The sequence below is a fragment of the Monodon monoceros genome, unplaced genomic scaffold (assembly GCF_005190385.1).
Source record: "Monodon monoceros isolate NGI ecotype Baffin Bay Population unplaced genomic scaffold, NGI_Narwhal_1 Super_Scaffold_12, whole genome shotgun sequence".
NCBI classification, from domain to species: domain Eukaryota; kingdom Metazoa; phylum Chordata; class Mammalia; order Artiodactyla; family Monodontidae; genus Monodon; species Monodon monoceros.
The window spans coordinates 14,021,592-14,040,668 of NW_021703768.1; the positions used below are offsets into that span (position 1 = coordinate 14,021,592).

The following is a 19,077-nucleotide window of genomic DNA, read 5'->3' on the forward strand; positions in this document are numbered from 1 at the left end:
CACAATGTATGGGGGTTCTGATTTTTCCACATCATCGCCAATACTTGTTCTTGTCTGCCTGTTTTATCTTGCCACTCTAGAAGATATGAAGTTGCATCTCATGTGTGATTTTGATTTGCATTTTCCTCGTGACTAATGATGTCAAGCATCTTATGTGGTTATTGGTCATGTGTGTATTTTCCTTGGAGAAATGTCTATTTAGATCTTTTGCCTATTTTTAAATTGAGAGGTCTTTTCATTATTAAGTTTTAAGTGTTCTTTACATATTCTGTATACAAGTCCTTTATCAAAGATATGATTTGTAAATAATTTCTTTCATTCTGTGGATTGTTGTTTCACTTTCTGATGATGTCTTCTGAAACACAAAGGCTTTTAATTTTGATGAAGTCCAATTTATCTCTTTTTTCTTTTGTTGCTTGTGCTTTTGGTATCATATCCAGGAATCCTCCAAGAATCCAAGAATGGTCAAATCCAACATCATGAAGATTTATCCATTTCTTCTAAAAGATTTATAGTTTTAGTTCTTACAGTTAAATCTTTGATACATTTTGAGTTTTTAATATGGTGTGAGGTAGGGGCACAACTTTACTCTTCTGCATATGACTATTCAGTTGATCCAGTGCCATTTGTTGAAAAGCTGACTCTTTCCCAATTGGATGGTCTTGGCATTCTTGTTGAAAATCGGTTCACCATAGATAGGTGGGCTCGTTTCTGAAATCTCAGTTCCATTAATCTACATGTATATCCTGGTGCGAGTACCACACCATCTTCATTACCATTGCTTTAGTATAAGTTTTGAAATTGGGAAGTGTGGGTCCTCCTACTTCGTTCTTCTTTTTAAAGCTTGTTTTGTGTACCTCATTTTGACCCAATGGTTGGTCTGCTTAAAACCAAAGCACTGGAAAGAGGTAGATTTTTGTAACTCTGTGATGAGAATTTCTGTGATACAAACCCTTACATGCAGATGTGCCAGGGCAACGCCATGTGTGTGTGTGTGTGTGTGTGTGTGTGTGTATGTATCTTGATATAAGCATGGAGTGACATCTCACCACTTTTGCTATATTATTGGTGGGAAGCAAGTAACAGGTCCCTCCCACATTCAAGGGGAGCAGGTCTTCCAGAGCTTGAACATGAAACTGCCCTGGGGTCTGTCTGAGAAAACATCAGTGCATTTTTTCACATCTATTTAAATGTAAATAGCAGCAAATTGCCCTTTGCCAAATTATCTCTAAATTAAAAACTTTGATGATTTCAGTAAATATCTGGTAACACTAATTAAAATCAGGTGGGTAGTAAGTGTAGCCCAAACATTTCATTCTGACAAAGTACTTGCAAGCATAAACATAAATATGTGTGCACAGAGACACACACACAAATACACACCAAATTCCACCACGAGTACTATGAATCATCATGACCCAAAGAGTTTAGCAAACAGAATTCTTCTTTATGCTGAAAAAGTATATCGAAGGCCAAAAATTATCCGAATAATTTATTCCAACATTTTCTCAAATCCTCCATCAATTTTTCCAATTAAAATTCTTTTTGCCAAAATATCTAGATATCTGGGTCAACCATACATTTCACCTTGTCTTATAAAACTACCTTTATTTGCCATTGTTGATGTCACACTTGAGTCCCATATATGGGCGGCCCAAGTACGTAATAGGGAAGTTTTACCTTACATTAAAAATGTAACAGAAAATAGTTGCCATGGTAAGTATTGCAGCTCTAAATGTTTTGCACCCCCTTTTCTGTTGGTTGGAGTGTTTTACACTTCTTCCCTTTACTAAAATAGCAGAAACATCTGCATCTCCTTCCTCAATCAGAGCAATACTTTATGAGTCCCAGATTTACAAACAGTATCAGTTACATGCAGTAAACCTTATTCTTGGTCTTATTAATTACTTTCCATCAACTTAATCCTCAGGCATTTTGGTTACAAAAGCATGCTGACAATCAACAGTAACAGGTTTTAAGTTAGTTATTTGACAAGTAGGTCCCTTTGCAAAGAGTTTCTTGTTAATTATTTAAAGAATCAGTGCCATGGGGAGACTTTGCTTGTTCTCTTGTAAGTCATATTCATTCATCTATAGCTGTTTTTCTCCTTTCCTCTCTCTAATTCTCTACAGAATATTTAGAAGTCTGAGATATAGACGTTCTAAGGTAAGTTAAGTTGTTTTAATCTGTTATATAGCAAATTCACCCTAAGTCTTAAACCAGACTCTGATCTTAAAGACTCATGTCATTCCATGTACGATTCTCTGACATTAGGTAAAAAAAGAAATGTAAACAATAAGCGTATCACATACAATATATTTTAACAGACCTCTTCGATTGTATTCTGCTTGCATCTCAGTTTCTGGGAAAGATGATGATTGATGAATCATTAAATCCATATGATCCGAAGTTCACGTGGGAAAAAGGTAAATTGGGAAACCTTTTATTCAGAGGTTGTGGGCAAATGATGTGTGAAATTGTTGACAAATTGCCTTCATTAAGCTTTTGAAGTGGACATTTTTTTTTCATAAATTTGGCTTCCTTTCAAATATGACTATGCAGAGTTTCAGGACATTCACTGTCAAGTTACAATCTGCAACAATATTTGTCCTTGAAAACCTTTATTCTTGAGCAAAGCGGCAGAAAGTTTAAAGTAGGGTTCTCCTTGACAGTACTTACGTGGATAATACTCAATTTCTGAGCAAAACATGGATTTCAATGTTCTCCTATTATCCCGCAGATGAACAAAGGGAATAGGAGTGAAGTAGAAAGACCTTTTTTTTGGTCAACTATTGACCTCTCAATAACAAAGCCTTTTGACTAGGGGTCCCCTATTGACCCTTGAAATTATAGTAATTCCATTATAGTTGTCTCTTTTCAGCTCCGTGCCACGCAGTATAGTAGATAAGGCTGTGGTTTTATAGTCTAACTGTTGGGGGTTTAAATCCCAGTTCCGCTACTTTCTAGGGGTGGGACTCCAGGCAAACAGCTAGTTTCTCTGTGCCTCAATATCCTCATCTGTAATTGAAAATAATAATATCTACTTAATAGGACTGGGCTAAAAATGAAAATTCAATGTGAGAACATACGTAAAGAACTTGTCTTTTACCTGACACACAATAGACTATCGAGACATGATAACACGTATCATTACACATTTGGAGAATCAGCACAAATTTCAGTCTGAACTTTGGATTTGAAGAACAAACATTTATCCAGGTTTCTGTAAATGTCTGTATTTATCTATAAGTCCATTATTTGGGGAATGCGTTTTTGGTTCCTATATGGCCTACCCAATATTTAGGCCTTCTTTCCTCTGGGGATCTTTTTAGCAGAGGATAGATAATTTTGATAACATAGTTTTTTCATTCAATGATTCCTGCTTCTTAAAAGGCTTTCCTGCAAATCATGTCTTTTCTTCCTCACACAATTCTGCAGTGTGTGAATAGCCAGACAGGTAATCAGTGCTCTGAGATAGGCATTGGACAAATGAATTCATTACAGACCTTTGTTTTTCCGGATGAAGTAATCAAATCCCTGAGAGGCAAAGTAACTTGGCCAATGGTACACCCAGCCAAATCAGAGCAAAGACTAAGATCCAGAAATCCTGCCACCCAGTCTCCAACTGTCTAAAAGTCTTTAAACATCAATAAATATAAACTGGTGTAGGTCTTATACAAGTGGGTTTATCTGATAGAGCCTGTCCTTCCTAATAGTTTATAATCTGAAAAACATAGAACTTTGACTCAGCTCTTTAAGGAATCTGGTATCATTTTCCAAATTTGGCTGCATATTCCAGTCTTCAGTTTTGCCAATGAATATCCTGTAATGTGAGATGTGGGCTAGATGTAGTCTGAATCAGCAAGTGAAATATCAATTTGTTTTTAATCCACGGTAAGGAAGAGTTGTTTGGTAAATTCCTGTCCATTTCTCATTGTGTTAATCTACGCTCAGCTCATTTCTCCTTTTGTGTGGTATTCAGCAAGGATCTTATTTTGGAGCTGATGTTTCAAGATTGAATTCAGAGTTTGAACTCTACTGTTTGGCTTTTGGTGTGTTCTTCAGTGATAAAACTTGCTGTATTTCAGTTGGAGGAGAGCAGTCGCGATTGGGAAGTTAGTAACATCCAGCTTCAAGAAAGTCACTATTTGACCAACATGGCTATGGTGATCCCATCAACTCTTCTAAATTCAGACATCTGAATGTTAAAGTGGACTGTGAAGTCCAGACCTACATGTCCCCTCGGCTTGAGAGTCAAGGTCCAGAGAGGATTCCAAAGATACAAACCCACCCTTAGGGGTTGTGTTTCTCCTCTGGGCTACCTACCACCTGGAGGATTTCAGAGTATTGGTTCAGAAGAAAGATGGAACTGTGGTGATTTATGAGGGGCCACTAATCTCTAAGCAGTCTAGATGAGAAGAAGATCTACTCCAGTGATGGCTAGAGTTAGAAGCAGAGTCTCTCAAAATGCCTAACTCTCGATTCATATTCTAGGGAAGCTGAAGAGTATAAAGTCATTTCTATGGACCTGCATGTCCTCTACTGTCTCATGATCCTCTTGGGAGACTTACGGCTGGAGTGACTCACAACGTAACAGGTTGGAGGAATTGGGAACTGTCACACTCACACACACAAATAACTATACCAGAACCAGCTGCTTAAAATTGCAAAAAGTATTGAAAAGCACACTATTCCCTGCATCAAGTATTGGGTGTTACTGTCCCAGCCCCATTAACTGCTTTGCTTACTTTGCAGAAGGCACTCTGTGGCTCTGGACCTCAGTTTCTTAGCATTTACATTCTGTGATCATTGCTCCCTCCTCTTCTTCCACAAATCATCCTATAAGTGAAGGAAAAGAGTAAGAGCTATTTTCAGAATTTATTTCAATATTAAAGGAATGACTAGTGTCATTAAAACATATGACAGAAATATAATTAATACAAGCTAGAGATGTGAGCTTTCTTTGGGTGCACCAAAGATTAGCATTTGATGAGCTTTTCTCTTTGGTTACATAATGTATATGATAGGATGAACCTACATAAAATTTGAAAACATTTTTAAATGGATTCTACAAAACCAAAATGTTTTTTCTATTTGGGGCTTGATTTAAAATATTTAAAATATCTAAAATCAGTTTCAGTCCTGTACAACTTTAACACAGATCAAGTGTTTTAAAATATTTATGATAAAGAAAATGTTTCCATCTGGGCAGGGAATTTATTACTGGAATATCATACCAATTTGAATTGAAGCCACTGTGAGATTAATTTCTTCTCTGCTGCTGGAATATAAATGTGTTCTGACGGCTGCTTTCTGTAACTGAAGTGTACTTATTTGCATGCAGCATCTTCTACTTAATGAAATCATAAATATCGGAGGAATTTTGAATGGTTTAAGTAACAAACAAAGATTGATTATCAACGCAAATGCCAACTAGGGGTTTACTATAAGTAACAAAGTATTGGCCAGTGGCTGTTTTGAAATCAACACCGGTTATTTAGAGCTTTCACAGAGACAATCATGAATTTCAGGAGAACTTGCTGATGTTAAAAAAAAAAAAGAAAAGAATTACTCAAAGGGAAAAGATGGCCTTGATCAAACACATGTTTTTCAGATTTATTAATGATTAACACACCAGACGCTCTCTTTTGGATTATATTGCCCTTTCACTACGGCTAAGAGCTGAAGAGATGGACATTATTACAGAAATAACATGTCGTGAAAGATATGACACTATGTAGGCATTTATGTAATATAATTGGAGTCTGAGTAGGTACAGTTAGAGGCTATAATTTAGGCATTGATGATGATAAAAGAGAAGGATTTCAAAGTAAGAAGCCGAATTTGTCGTGCTTTGTTCGGGGATAGTTCCATCTAATTGAGAGGCTATCGACTCAAGCAGAAGATCTGAAAGTCAGTATAGCTTTAATATAAGTAAAAGGACCAACTGCCCTCTAGAAGCAAATAAAGGTGAACAAGCACCATTAAAATTGAGACTAATTGAGAATAAAAATGGTTTATAAACAAAATGATGCCAGATAAAATTCTCACTCTAAGTCTCAAAAATCATATTTTCTTATTTCCCCCTTTTCAGAAGAACTTTACAACTAGCTGAATATGCTTTTGCCTAGAGAGCCTTCTATTCTAAGTACATCAACTGCTGCCAGAAGGCATCTAAGGCAGCGCTGGAGAGAGAACACAGTCATGAAATCCAAGGTCTAGATGCCTATATCTCTCTGCTAATAGTGACTGTTGAGCCAAAAGGAACATCCTGGAAAGAAAAGAAAGGAGGAAGTATGGAAGAAGGGAAGGAACTGAAGGGGATTCTTTCTCTATGTGTATTTAAGCTGAAAAAGAGTTACACTCAACTAACTGTAAAAGTCTATATTCCCTAAAAACGACCAAGCCGTTCTCAGATAAAAGATAATTATCCACTGTACATATAGTGCTACCCTCTATAGCAAAATCTCTAATTCTACACTTCAGTAAGGACAGAGAGATTTTATAAACAATGAAAGAAAATTCCATGAGTGGCAAAGTCGAGTGAGAATTAGACAAAGGGGAAAGAGAACAATATTAGCAGGTTCTGTTGCTTGAAATCTAGAATGCTCTAGAATCCTACTGAACTCTTACATTCCAGGGACCGTCATTGGGTATGGTCAGTATTTTCCATGCAAACGGTGTTTTTGAGTCGTTTTTGGAAGAAAAAAGAAGGAAGCTATTTTGAAGTATTCAATCACTTAGTTTTTGTATTTCTGTCAGAACATGGTGCTAAGTATGAGATTATGTGCGGGCTATATTACTCAGAGGTTTTCCTTTATAACAGAAAATCAGATGTTCTTAGGCTTTCTGCTGAGAGACTGGAAAGGGAAAAGTAATATTTAATGCTCGTTAATAGATATTTTCTTCTCCTCCCCCTTTCCTTCTCCCTCTTTTGAACTCCTAAGATCTAATTTTAGGTGGATCAAAAGTGGTCTCTTGTAACGTGCCACTCATCCAACCAAGAGTTACAGCATTATTGAGATTAATGTTCTAAAAGGGCTGCTGCCTACCTGTCATGTCTGCTCTGGGCACCAGAGCGTTCGGTGAAACTATTGTTCGAGGTTCACCTGAATCCCCTATGTGCCTTTACAGTGGCAGAAGAAATATTTTTTTTTTTTTTTTTTTAACTTCAGCCTGCATAAAGACAAGGAAAAGTATGAGAATGCCCAGACACCTACAATAGAATAAGAAATATGTATACTTTACTAAATAGTTAATGTAAATAAAATATGAAACACACTCATATAAACTTATCCAAGCACAAATGCCATGTGAAGCTATAAGTTTTACAGTAAAAACTGGGGTTTTACTGTAGCCATGTCATCACCACCCTATGAATCTATCCTTGTTAATTAGTCTTATTTCTCTAAACTTGGATCTGCTATACCCACTGTTTTTTTTTTTTAAGGAATATTTTGATCTTTTTTCAACAACATGGACCCCTTTGGAAATGATATTTTCAATGGCTGCATTGTGTCTATCACATAGAAGGACTATATTATGATTTACGTACCCTTACTCCCCTTATCCCTTTAACAATTAATGGTAGATTTTCTTCTATGTACCAAGTATAGTTCTTGGTTCTTGGTCTCCAGGAGCTCAAAACTGATTGGAAGACAGAAAAATATAAAGAAGAGAGGAGCACAGACTGGTTGGTGGGTGAGAGGAGGACACAATGGTGACATTCTGGACTCAACGATCCATCTCCTTTTTTCATGACTCAATGGAACGGATTAAATGGAGAGAAACCTCTGGTTTCAGCAACTATTGGGGAGATAATAGGACCAAGCTCATATTGTCCTTTTCAGCTGATAAAATCACATCATAGAGCCAATGCCCATTCCAACTACACGCTGTCTCTCAAGAAGTTTGAACTTCAGATTTTGATAATTCTGGGAGGGAATTTCACCTTTTGTGTACATTTTAACCATTTTATGAGGCTTAACATTAATAATCTTAGTTCCCTACTTAGAATATTATTTTTTAAAAATAAAAATACACAAATGTAAAATACCTGTCAAGCCAAAGATAATTTTATATTAGGGACTATTATTGAATTTTTAAATTAGCTATTTGTATTTAAATTTCCTGTTCAGAATAAAACTTACATTACAAAATGAAAGTAGACCAATCTGTTTCCTCAAGATTTATTTATTTGTATTTATTGAGATATTACATATTTTTTCCTTCAAAATGCATTAGTCAGTACAGTGATTTTCAAAATTGTTTATAGCCAAGGGTCCTTTAAATTTCTCTAATGGTAATGTCCTGTGAATTAATTAGTAGAACAGCTGTATGAGCTGGTCCAAATTCTTCTCAAGACCTGCAAGATTTGGGGGGAAAGTATTAAGGAAACAAAGAGAATTAAGGCATAAGAAGTGCTGCTGGTCTTTGATCAAGAAAACCAAACATTCTGGATCCTTAGCTTGACTGATAGGAAATAAGCCAGGGGTCCAAGAACAACTGGATTCCCAAGAACTTTGGTTTCAAAAATGTTATGACTTGGCAACTTTCTAATGTTTTATGGGGAAAATGGCCATGTCTCCAGCAGAAATCCCGCTGCTGGCCTTTAAATGGGAAAAGGTGACTGGTAGCTCAGAAAACATTTTCCATGATGGGTTAACTATGTTAAAACTGTTTCCCATTTTCCATCCCCAGCAGTAGGGGCTGGGCTCAGCCTTAGGTGGGTTGTACTTTGCTAGTGGATGACGAGTTTCCATCTTGGTGGGTGTTCTTCACTGAATTTCTGATGAACAGAATGAGCGAGATATTTGGGGCCCTGACTTACAGATGACGTGTGAGAGATGTCTGTTTTACTCTTTCATTTAGTTGCTGCTTGGTTGGAACAAATAAAAGTCAAGGGCAGTGTTGAGGGGGATGATGATGGCATTGGAGAATGACAGTGCACATTAAAGCACTGAGAAACCCTGCAGAGCAGAATCCTCTTTAACCCAATGTTTACCCGAGAATATTTTTACCACAGAGACCCTTTTGTCAATTCTATCTCTTTTCCTGTTCATTAAGCAACAAACTCCAACTCATTTACTCAGTTTGTCACCAATTTATTCATTTATTGTATGCTGAATATAATGTACTGAACATTAAAAAAAAAAACCATGGTCTTTGCCCTCGAGAATCTCAGGATCCAGAGGAAATATATGTAAACAACTCACAAAAATGGTAAGTAGTAAAATATAGAAAACATAGTGTGAACAGAAAAATAAGTGACTGGGTAGGAGAGACATGGAAGGAAGTTACTGACACCCTCAACATGAAGAAATTATTAGAACTGTTCCTTGAAAGACAAGTAGAAATTCTTCACGTAAAGAAAGGTATGTATTTAAGGGGTAGACATGAGGCTGGGGAAAAGAGGGAGAGAGTTGTTCTCTGTTTGTGATCCATACTGCTTCTAATCTAAACAGTACTAATAGAGAAAAATGAAACTCAGAAGCAAATGTTCCTTCATATACAAACTCTTCTTTACTCCCAAATCCCTCTGAAGTGCCTGATATGTGTTTTTTATATTATGAGTTCATGAGAAAAGATAGGAGGAAATAAAAGAAAAACCCCTTTACATCACAGAAAATAGTGTTTTGATAAAACTAGAAGCTACCATTTCCCAAAGAAAGTGCAAGTAGTATCTCTTTTTAACAAGCTGGTTAGTTCACCAGAATTACCCTGTTGTCATTTTACAGTTTTGCTAAATTGAAAAGCCCACTGCTACACTGGAGCCAGGCTGAACTGAAACACTTACTGGAGCTTTAAAATTTTGTTTAGAGAATGCAAATGTTTAGTGTATCGTGTATTAGAAGACAACAACAAATGTTGGTGGGATGGATGGGAACAGGACTGATGTGAAAACGGGAATGCTTTTGCAGTCTAAAAACAGTGGCTTTACTCACATTTCAGGACTTGTGAATATTTGAAGGCATTAAGAGATATTCAATCAAACTTGCCATGTATACATTATCAAAAATACTTAACTAAAGAATTCATATAGGCAAACTGCCAAAGCTTAGGAACTTCTGCAGAGGGGCCAAACACAACCATTAAACTATGAGGTTCAGCAAGTGGCTTTGTGAATTATCACATGTATGCTAAGTATCTGATTTGGTAATTGACAATGACAGTCCCAGGGATGCACGAGTGATTGGACAGAGCAATGAAGCCAAGTGCCTGGGAATAACTCTGTGGAGGACTGGAGGAGAAGGCAGTAATTTCCAACTCTTTGGAACCCCAAACACTTTACAATGTAAGGGGTTCCTGAGAAATTTCTTACCCCTTTTAAACTTGTAGATTGTGATGAAGATCCATGAGGCATTCTCCCCCTGGGGTTTACAAGTCTGTGGGAAGATGTGACAGGCCATGCTGTTAGAAAACCACTCTACAATTTGGTTGTTAGTCCCTGTGAATACAGGTCTTCCTACCCCAAGTATAACCACAGTTATCTCGGAGTAAAAAGCAAATTAGTAACTTTGGCAGCTGGATGTCAAGACAAACTCAAGAGAATAGTTAGATAGGATTGGGCCTAGCAGTCCCCCTTCCCCAAACACAGAGGCTAAAAATAATCACTGATAAAAGCTGGAAAAGTCAGAAAACACACAAAGCAGGAGGGTGGCTCCAGACAAGAAAAGGACTGAGTCATAGAAGATGCGGTGTTGGGGGGAGTCATTGGTACCCCAGGTCTGGGGGGGTAAGGAAGGCATGGACCATAAGTTCGAAGAGCGAAAGTCAAGAATCCAGGTTGAGAATCTGGGAGCAAAGCAGGTAACGAGTTCATATCAATAACAGAAAGAGTGGGTAAGAGTGGATATATGTATATATATATATATAACTAATTCACTTTGTTGTACACCTGAAACTAAGACAACATGGTAAATGTCACGCCCATAAAAATTAAACAAAAAGAAAGAGTGGGTAAATACAGATGTGGCAAATTTCTTTTTCTTTTTTTGCGGTATGCGGGCCTCTCACTGCTGTGGCCTCTCCCGTTGCGGAGCACAGGCTCCGGACGCGCAGGCTCAGCGGCCATGGCTCACGGGCCTATCCGCTCCGTGGCATGTGGGATCTTCCCAGACCGGGGCACGAGCCCGTGTCTCCTGCGTTGGCAGGCGGATTCTTAACCACTCTGCCACCAGGGAAGTCCTAGATGTGGCGATTATAAGAACTTTGGCTATTTTTCTAAATGAGATGGGAAGACAGAGGAAAGCTTAGAACAGTGGAGGGACATGGCTTCATTTGTTCAAAAAGGGTCATTCTAACTGACTTTTTCAGGGAATATATGCTGAAAATTATATATTGAAAGGAGAATCAGAGAGTCTAGTAAGGAGACTATGGTAATGTTTCTGGGGCAAGATGGCAGTGTCCTGGACTTCAGAATGAGGGTAGAGACATGAGAGGCTGCAGTCTGAACATTTCTGAAGGTAGAGCAGGCATAATATTCTGATAGGTTGTGAGAAAAAGAGAGGGGCTAAGGATGATACCAAGAGTTTTTGCCTGAGCAAATATGAAGTTGAAGTTGGAGTTGCCATTTACTGAGAATACAATAGAAGAAACAAGTCTGGTTTTGGATATGTTGAGTTTGGGATATTTATTAGACTTTCAAGTGAGGAATGCCAGAGTCACAGTTAGATATACTGATCTGGAATTCAAGGGAGACCTGGGCTAGAGAATTTGGAAAGAATCCTTTTGAAGATCCTTTTAAATAGGAAATAATCCTTTTAAAGCCAGAACACTGGGTGAGGTCACTAAGAAAATGAATGCAGATGAAGAAAAAAAGACCAAGACTGAGCCTTGTACTAATTACTCTGAAATCTAGAGGCTGGGAGATACGTAGGAACATATTAAGGTGACGGAGAAGGGGCTGACATTAAGGTAGATGGAAAATGAGGGACATGTAGCTTCTCGATGCCAAGAGAAGAAAGCCTCAAGAAGAAGGGGCAGATCAACTGAGTTGAATGGAGCTGACAAGTCGAGCAAGAGAAGAACTGAAACTCAACCATTAGGAAGCAATGAGGATGCTGACAAGAGAGGCTTGGTGGAGCAGTGGAGGGGAGAACCCAGCTGAGAGGTCAAGACAGAATGGGCAGAGGGAAAAGTACAACAGCAATGCAAGAAAAGTCTTTAATGACAGGCTTCTGGGGTCAAAGGATGGAAGGCAAATTATGCAGCTTGCTTAAAAGATCATAGGATGATCGAGTAAAGTAGGAGAAATTGATGTCTTAATTTAGGATTCTCCAGAATTGGACCCCGAAACAAGGTTCTGAGTGCAAGTAACTTATTTGGTAAGTGTAGGAAACCCCAGAGAAAAGTGGGGCAGGGAAAGGGAAAGGCGCCTTATCAAGCCAGCTACCACTGTGGGTGCCTGGAGCTTAATCCCAGGGGCAAATGCTGGGAAACAGAGTAAAACACAAGCTTCAGAACCATCCCGCCCAACGACATGGGAGCAGGGGTATCTACACACTGCTTCTCATCTGTTGCTGCTTGAGGGCTGTCGGGGGTGGGAGGGATTGGTAATAGCCAGGCACTTCCAGCCTGCCAAAGTGAGGGCAAAATTTGGGGAAAAACCTCACTTTCTATATGCTGAAGCCTTCCAAACAGATATGTCCAGCGATGTTCTCCCCGCAAGACCTGACTCATTAACTGAACTGTTGCCTAAAATCTCATTTTCTAGTTGTTCTAGTTGTGTCTAGTTGTTCTCTCAAGTTTAATGTGTCCAAAACAAATTTCTGGGTACCAAAATCCCCCTCCAGACAACCAGTTCTAAAGTGCTTCTCCACCATCTGCCCCAACGACCCTCCACCCTCTTGCCCAAGCAAAGACGCCATCTTTCATTTTCCTCTTTTTTTCATAAAACACACAATCAGGTGAGTTTTGTTGACTCTACCTCCAAAATACATCTTGAATCTAGCCATTTTTTACCTTCTTCACTATTGTGCTAACAGAAGTCAAATTTCTCTCACCTCTTCTATAGCAGAAGCCTTTTAACACATCTCTGGGCTTCTAAGATCTGCCAGTTTTTCACAATAAACCCTGATGATTTAAAAAGTATCAGTCAGATCAAATTAGTTCTCTACTAATAATCCCTCTGTTTTCCTTAAAATTAGAACAAAGTTCAAAATGATTATCATGCTTACAAAATCCTATATAATCTGACTTTTGCTCCTTTTCCAGCAAACCTGTAAAGTTTACATTTATTCACAACATTCTGTCCATATTGGCTGCAGTAGATGAGAATGTTTTTCTTAATTCCTCACTCCCTCCTTCTGTCAAGTGACCTTGCAATGCATGGAAATGGGTCAAGCATCTCCCTCATCCATTGGATTTGGACTTGGCCATATGACTTTGGTTTTGATGCTTGTGAAAGTTTAAAATGTGCTTGCAAGCTTTGGACTGGCCTTTCTGAGTCCTAAGACCCACCATGAGGAGGGCATGCACTAGGGACCCTCAGCCTCCTTGGCCTGGGCTCCAGAGGGACTTTGAAACTTGACCTGAATTCTGGCACCAAGCTCAGCTCACCCACAAGCCTAAATTAAAGTGGCCCTTACAGACCTGCAGACTTGTGAGCAAAACAAGAAAGAAATACATTGAGTTTGGGATAATTTGTTACATAACATTATCAGAGCAATAGCTGACTGCTACACTGGCCCCCTTCCGGGCCTTGGAATATGCGAAGCTCATTCCAGTCTTAGGGACTTTAGATTTTCTCTTTCCTCTGTCTGGAATATTCTTTCCATCAACTCTCACATGGCTACATCTCTTCAGAGTTCAAATCTCAGCACAAATGTTGCATCCACAGAAACACCTTCTCCGATCACTCCAGCCATAGTAGCCAGTCACAGAAATCACCTCCTATACACCATTATCTTGCTTTATTTTCTACATAGCATTTTTTCACTATTTGAACTTTATTTGTATGTGAATGTGCTTGTTGTCTGTCTCTACTCATGAATGATTCCACCTCCGTAAAAGCAGAGACTTGGTACCTTATTCACTGTAGTAGTTCTACAGCTTGGAACAGTGTTGAATTCCTGCTGATGTGAGTGCTGGACCATCCTGGAAATTTGTGCAGCTGGGCTGCAACTACCAGTTATAAGACCATTGGCTATTATCCTAGTTTTCACAACCCTCAAGACCACAAGGCTGAAGTCACGAAGACTTTTCCAATCACACCCTAAGTGCCCACTTACAGCTGGGAAATGGGGAGAGTCTGTCCAATAGTGAAAACCCTTGGAGTTTTGTAGAGAAAGGTGACACATATGTGAAAACTGCTTATATCAGGGAATTAATTTATGCACACGTTTCCACTTTAAACAAATTATGAACTCTATTAAAACTTTTTTTTTTCAAGAAAGTCACACTGAATTCCAGGAAAGTTTTATATTATCCATAGTTGAGAGAGAAATATTCCTTTGTTATTTTGCATCTTTTCTACATGACATAAGATTTTGGCTTTAAATACAGACTGAGTTTTGATAAAGACATTGAAAATACTATTTCTTCATGTTGAGTAAATGTATATTATTCATATATACAATAGTGTATTTAGATATGATGGAAAGTGAATAGAGTGACATTTTCAGGGGCAAGTAGTATGGAAAATTTTTTTGTGTGTATGTATATTTTCTGCATAATTTAAAATTTCTCATTTAAGCATCTGTGTATTTTAATACTGTTTTTAACTATTAAGGATGGAAATATTATCTATTTTTTTCTTCCTTCTTAAATGAACAAAATGTGTTATCTCTTAGGTATGCAGTTGGCTTTAAGTAACAGTTTTTATCCTTCCATTACAGGGACTTTGGAAGTAGGAAGTTGCTGGCGTTGCCTCAGGGGCTCTGTATCTTCAGGACTCCAGGTCACCATCCTTACAATTCTCCTGGCATTTCCCTGAAGTTCACAAGATGCTGCCACAGTTTCAAAAAACAGTGGAGTTGAAGGTAGGAAGAAGAGGGAAGACATAGTGGCAGAACTATCTCTGGATTTTATTTCAATAGCAAAAGTCTATTCCAGGTGCTCCTAGTGAATTTTGCTTACACTTCCTTGGCCAAGACAGGGCCATATGGCCATTCTTAACTACTGGGGCTTTTGGGAAAACAAGTATTTAACTTTTGACCTAAAGAGAAGAGGAAGGCGAGGGAGAAGGGCAGATGTGGGTTGGGTGAGCCCCCCAAAGTGTATGACATGTAGTGGTTATGTGTATTAGTAACAATAAAGTGTTATCTTCAGGGGCTATTCAAGAATGTTAAGCTACATGCGTGTTCACCAATATCACTGCTTCCCCTCCCCCAGTGTGGGGTGTTGCTAGGGACAGCAGGCCAGTCAGAGACTACATTTTCTAGACTCCTTTGTGGCCAGATGAAGCCACTGAACTTGTTCTCATCAGTGGAATGTGAGCAGATGTGATGGGATATGACTTTCCACTTACCTTTTGTGCCTTAAGCCAGCTGCATGTAGATGATGTTGTGGTTGGTGGGGCTATAAGAGCAGAAGTCTGGATACCTGAATCACCATGTGGAGCATAATCTCCAGTGGACTAGTTACATGTGCTTAGATTGCTTTATGAGTGAGAAATAAATTTGTATGGTATTAAGCCAAGTCACTAAAATTTGGAGGTTTATTTACTACAGGTGCTAATGTTACCTTATTTAAGACAATAACCTATGATTATATCACCCTGGATTTTTTATTGGTTTCTTGTTTCTGTTTTCCTTATTCAGTTTTTCCATCTTCCATTTAGAGATTTTTCTCATTACCCTACTTTTAAGGAGCCGTAACTTTTTGTAGTTTCTCAAATATGTTGAGCAATACTCTTTCTAATGCCTTGATTCTATTTTGCTGTGTGCTAAGAAATCAGATAATTAAATATGTTAGGACTCCGAATGACTGCTATAATACTCTGAGCTAAGCACATGAACTGGTTTGGGCTACTGTGGGGTCTCGTGTGACTTACTTCCTGATATATAGGATGGTTGCCTGATAAAGGACAAAGCAATATGAAGTTGCATGCTAAATGTACAGTCAAGGGTGAAGTGCAATGGTTCAGTGGAGTATGTGAATATTGTAATATTTTGAATTAGAACCAATTCAATATATTAGAATTAGAGCTACTTTGTTTCCCAGAGCTGTTAAGGGAATTTTTGTGAGCAGAGAGAGTTTCGAGAGTCCTATATAAAGTGCCCATCCTATTAAGCTATCTGTTTACTTTATAATGATTAAAATATCTAAATTATTTATCTAAAATATCCAGCCATTAATCATCATGGCTATGATGAAGATTCATGTGGCATAAATGAATACTTGTCTTGAAATCTAATTAAATTTAGGAGATTTCAAAAGACGCTTCACTCTTTTTAAGTTAAATACATAGTATGTCCACTGAAAACCAGGCTTCGTCCAAAACTAGGGTGGCAAGTGATGGCACAAAATTGGTGGCAGAAAGTAGTGAGAATTATCATAGGCTTTGCAAATAGATCTCAGTTCCAATCGTGCTGTCATCATTATAAGATTTACTAGAAGCACTGCCTGATTAAGTTATGAACATTAAGCGAAACATGCAAAACACTTAATTCAAAACAGCACAGTTGCAATAATAAAATAAAATTAATGCGTGTTCTTTGTTTTTCTTTTCTAATATTACAGATTATGTAATAATATATTAAATGTTCTGGGGTGGGCATAATAATCACTTTTACCCTCATTTTCTATCTGAAACAAATATTTGTCTTGCCAAGAATCCAACTTTATATTTTGGTAATAACTTTATATTAATTAAAAAACAGTACTTCCGCTTTTGGATAATACAGGCATTTCAACGCAAATCTATTTCAGAACTGAGTTTTTAAATATTTTCAGTGATTGTGGCTTCTTGAAAAAGGCAGGGAGAGAGAGTGGAACAATATTTAAATCATTTTATCTCTTCGTTCAACAATCATTCCTTCTGCAGGTTTTTACTGAGTGAGTACATTGTGTTAGGAACTATGCTAGTTATTCAGAACCCATTGGTGAAAAACCCACCATCCTTTTCTCAAGAGGCTTAAAAGGTGGGGTTTCAGTTTGGCAGCTAGGTAAAAAGATTGGAATATCTTGCTAAAATCATATATGGGTACAATATCTTACTTTTGAAATGCAAAACACATATACATGTGAATGCACCTTTATTTTAAGCAGAAGTAGTGCTTTTCTTTCTTTTCTTCCCCAAGATTTTACAGTGACTATGACAACATGTATTTATAGTTTATAATCAGAAGGATGTTAAAAATCAAGTTATTTTTTTCTATTTTTGTTTTATACTGGAATTTCTTAAACTGGATTGTCTCTGCTCCCTTTTACGGCAGGCAATAGAACCTTGAAAATCTTTAGAGACTTTAATTTCAAAGGAGATATATGTGGTCAGTCTCTACAATTTACTTTTCACTGTTACCTTTGCTTTGATGTTAAAGGTCCTGGAAGGTGACTCAACCAAAAGGGGAGACAGTGACTCCAAGTTGAATAATGGCCAGGTCAAGAGAAGTAGGGGAGTGGGGAGGAGAGGGCCTGAGAACCTGAAGCCATGTGGCACTTACCACGTAGGTGACTTTAGACATTTGAACTGTTGGAGCTTCAGTTTCTTCTCTGATCACTTTCCTGATTTGTAGACGTCAAAAGAGCGATTGAGAGGATCAGGAAGATAAAAGCCTATAAAGAAGCAAGTTGTCAACTCAATACCAAATATCAAGATGAGCGTCCATCGTTCCACTACTTTACAGTGGGTTAATCTTCAACTGAGTCTCCAAAGAATGATCTGATCCAGGGTTAGATCCAGGGCAAGTCCCTACATGGTGATGGAAAATCACAAGGACCAGGTGAGCCGGGACCCACTTTGGATGAAGATAATATAGACATCTGTTCATTTCTAGCTTGAGTTTATATTTTCAGGTGGAGTTTCTGAAAACCCATTTAACTCTTCCACATTTTTGACACCCTTATTTCCTATACAGGGCCCGTAACACAAGTTTTTAATTTAACTCAACAGATATGGGAAACATATTATTGGCCAGGCAGTGTGCTAAATTATATATATGAAAAGATGAATTGAAATACAGCTCTTAATCTCTTTGAACTGGGACAGTTGAAGTGTTATCGGTACAACACAAAACTATTTAATCCTGTGCTTGAAAATAGATGAATTCATTATTTTTCTTTCAATATATGATCTCTCCGGAACAATAAATCTAGATTGCTAAATTTGGAAACATGATATTTTAGCTTATCTTTAAGAAAGAAGATTGTATTAAGTTAAAGGCAATTACCTAAATAGAATCTACAGAAGGTCGTCACTGACAATTTCTGCATGTGGTCGCAAGTCTTTTAAGAAAAAGGTAATTACAAAATTCCTGGATCTCCATTCAGGTATCATAAATGCTTATATATATATATATATATACATACATATATGTATCACTGTATAAGTTTAACTTAAAACGTCTAACACGTAGAAGGAGAAATCGCGCTGTGTGCTTGCTTCCGTACAAAGTAATTTGTGCAGTGAATGCCCCGGTCTTCACTAAGATGCAATGTTATAAAAATCTAGGTATTTACATGGAAAGGGAATAAAACATTAAGAAGAATTTCCTTTTTCCATTTAAAGGAGGGAACACCAAAGGGCCATTTTAAGACTCTAGAAGGGCCATATAAAATCTCCAAAAGAAGTTGTAATGTATTAAACAAAGGTTAACACCAACCACAAGAAGAAGAAGAAGAAAAAAGAAAACAACATAGAAACGGGGAGAAAATACACTTCCTGGCTCGGAAGCTCTTAAAACTTCTGAGCCAGGAAACCTTCCGCACCGGGGCGGGGAATCTCTTTGGCTCTGCAGTGACTCCCTGCTAAGCTCCCCTCAAGTTTTCCCTCCCTCGCGTCTCCATTCCCCGCCTCAGTCCCAAACGTGGGAGCCGCAGGAGGATACCGGCACGCCTACCTGGAGTTGTCAGACAGAATCAGCCTCTGATGCGTGTTGATTTTAAATGCCACCACACCTAAAATAGGCCATATCT

General features: G+C 38.0%; 1 long non-coding RNA gene across 1 annotated transcript; it reads right to left on the reverse strand.

Annotated features, from left to right (window-relative positions):
* Window positions 1-4,771: 4,771 nt before the first annotated feature.
* Window positions 4,772-19,069, reverse strand: LOC114891872. Its single transcript, XR_003792626.1, has 3 exons — window positions 19,002-19,069; window positions 17,607-17,718; window positions 4,772-4,839 (listed from the first exon to the last, which is right to left on the reverse strand). It is a non-coding gene; the product is annotated as an uncharacterized LOC114891872 (long non-coding RNA).
* Between the last annotated feature and the right edge of the window lie 8 nt (window positions 19,070-19,077).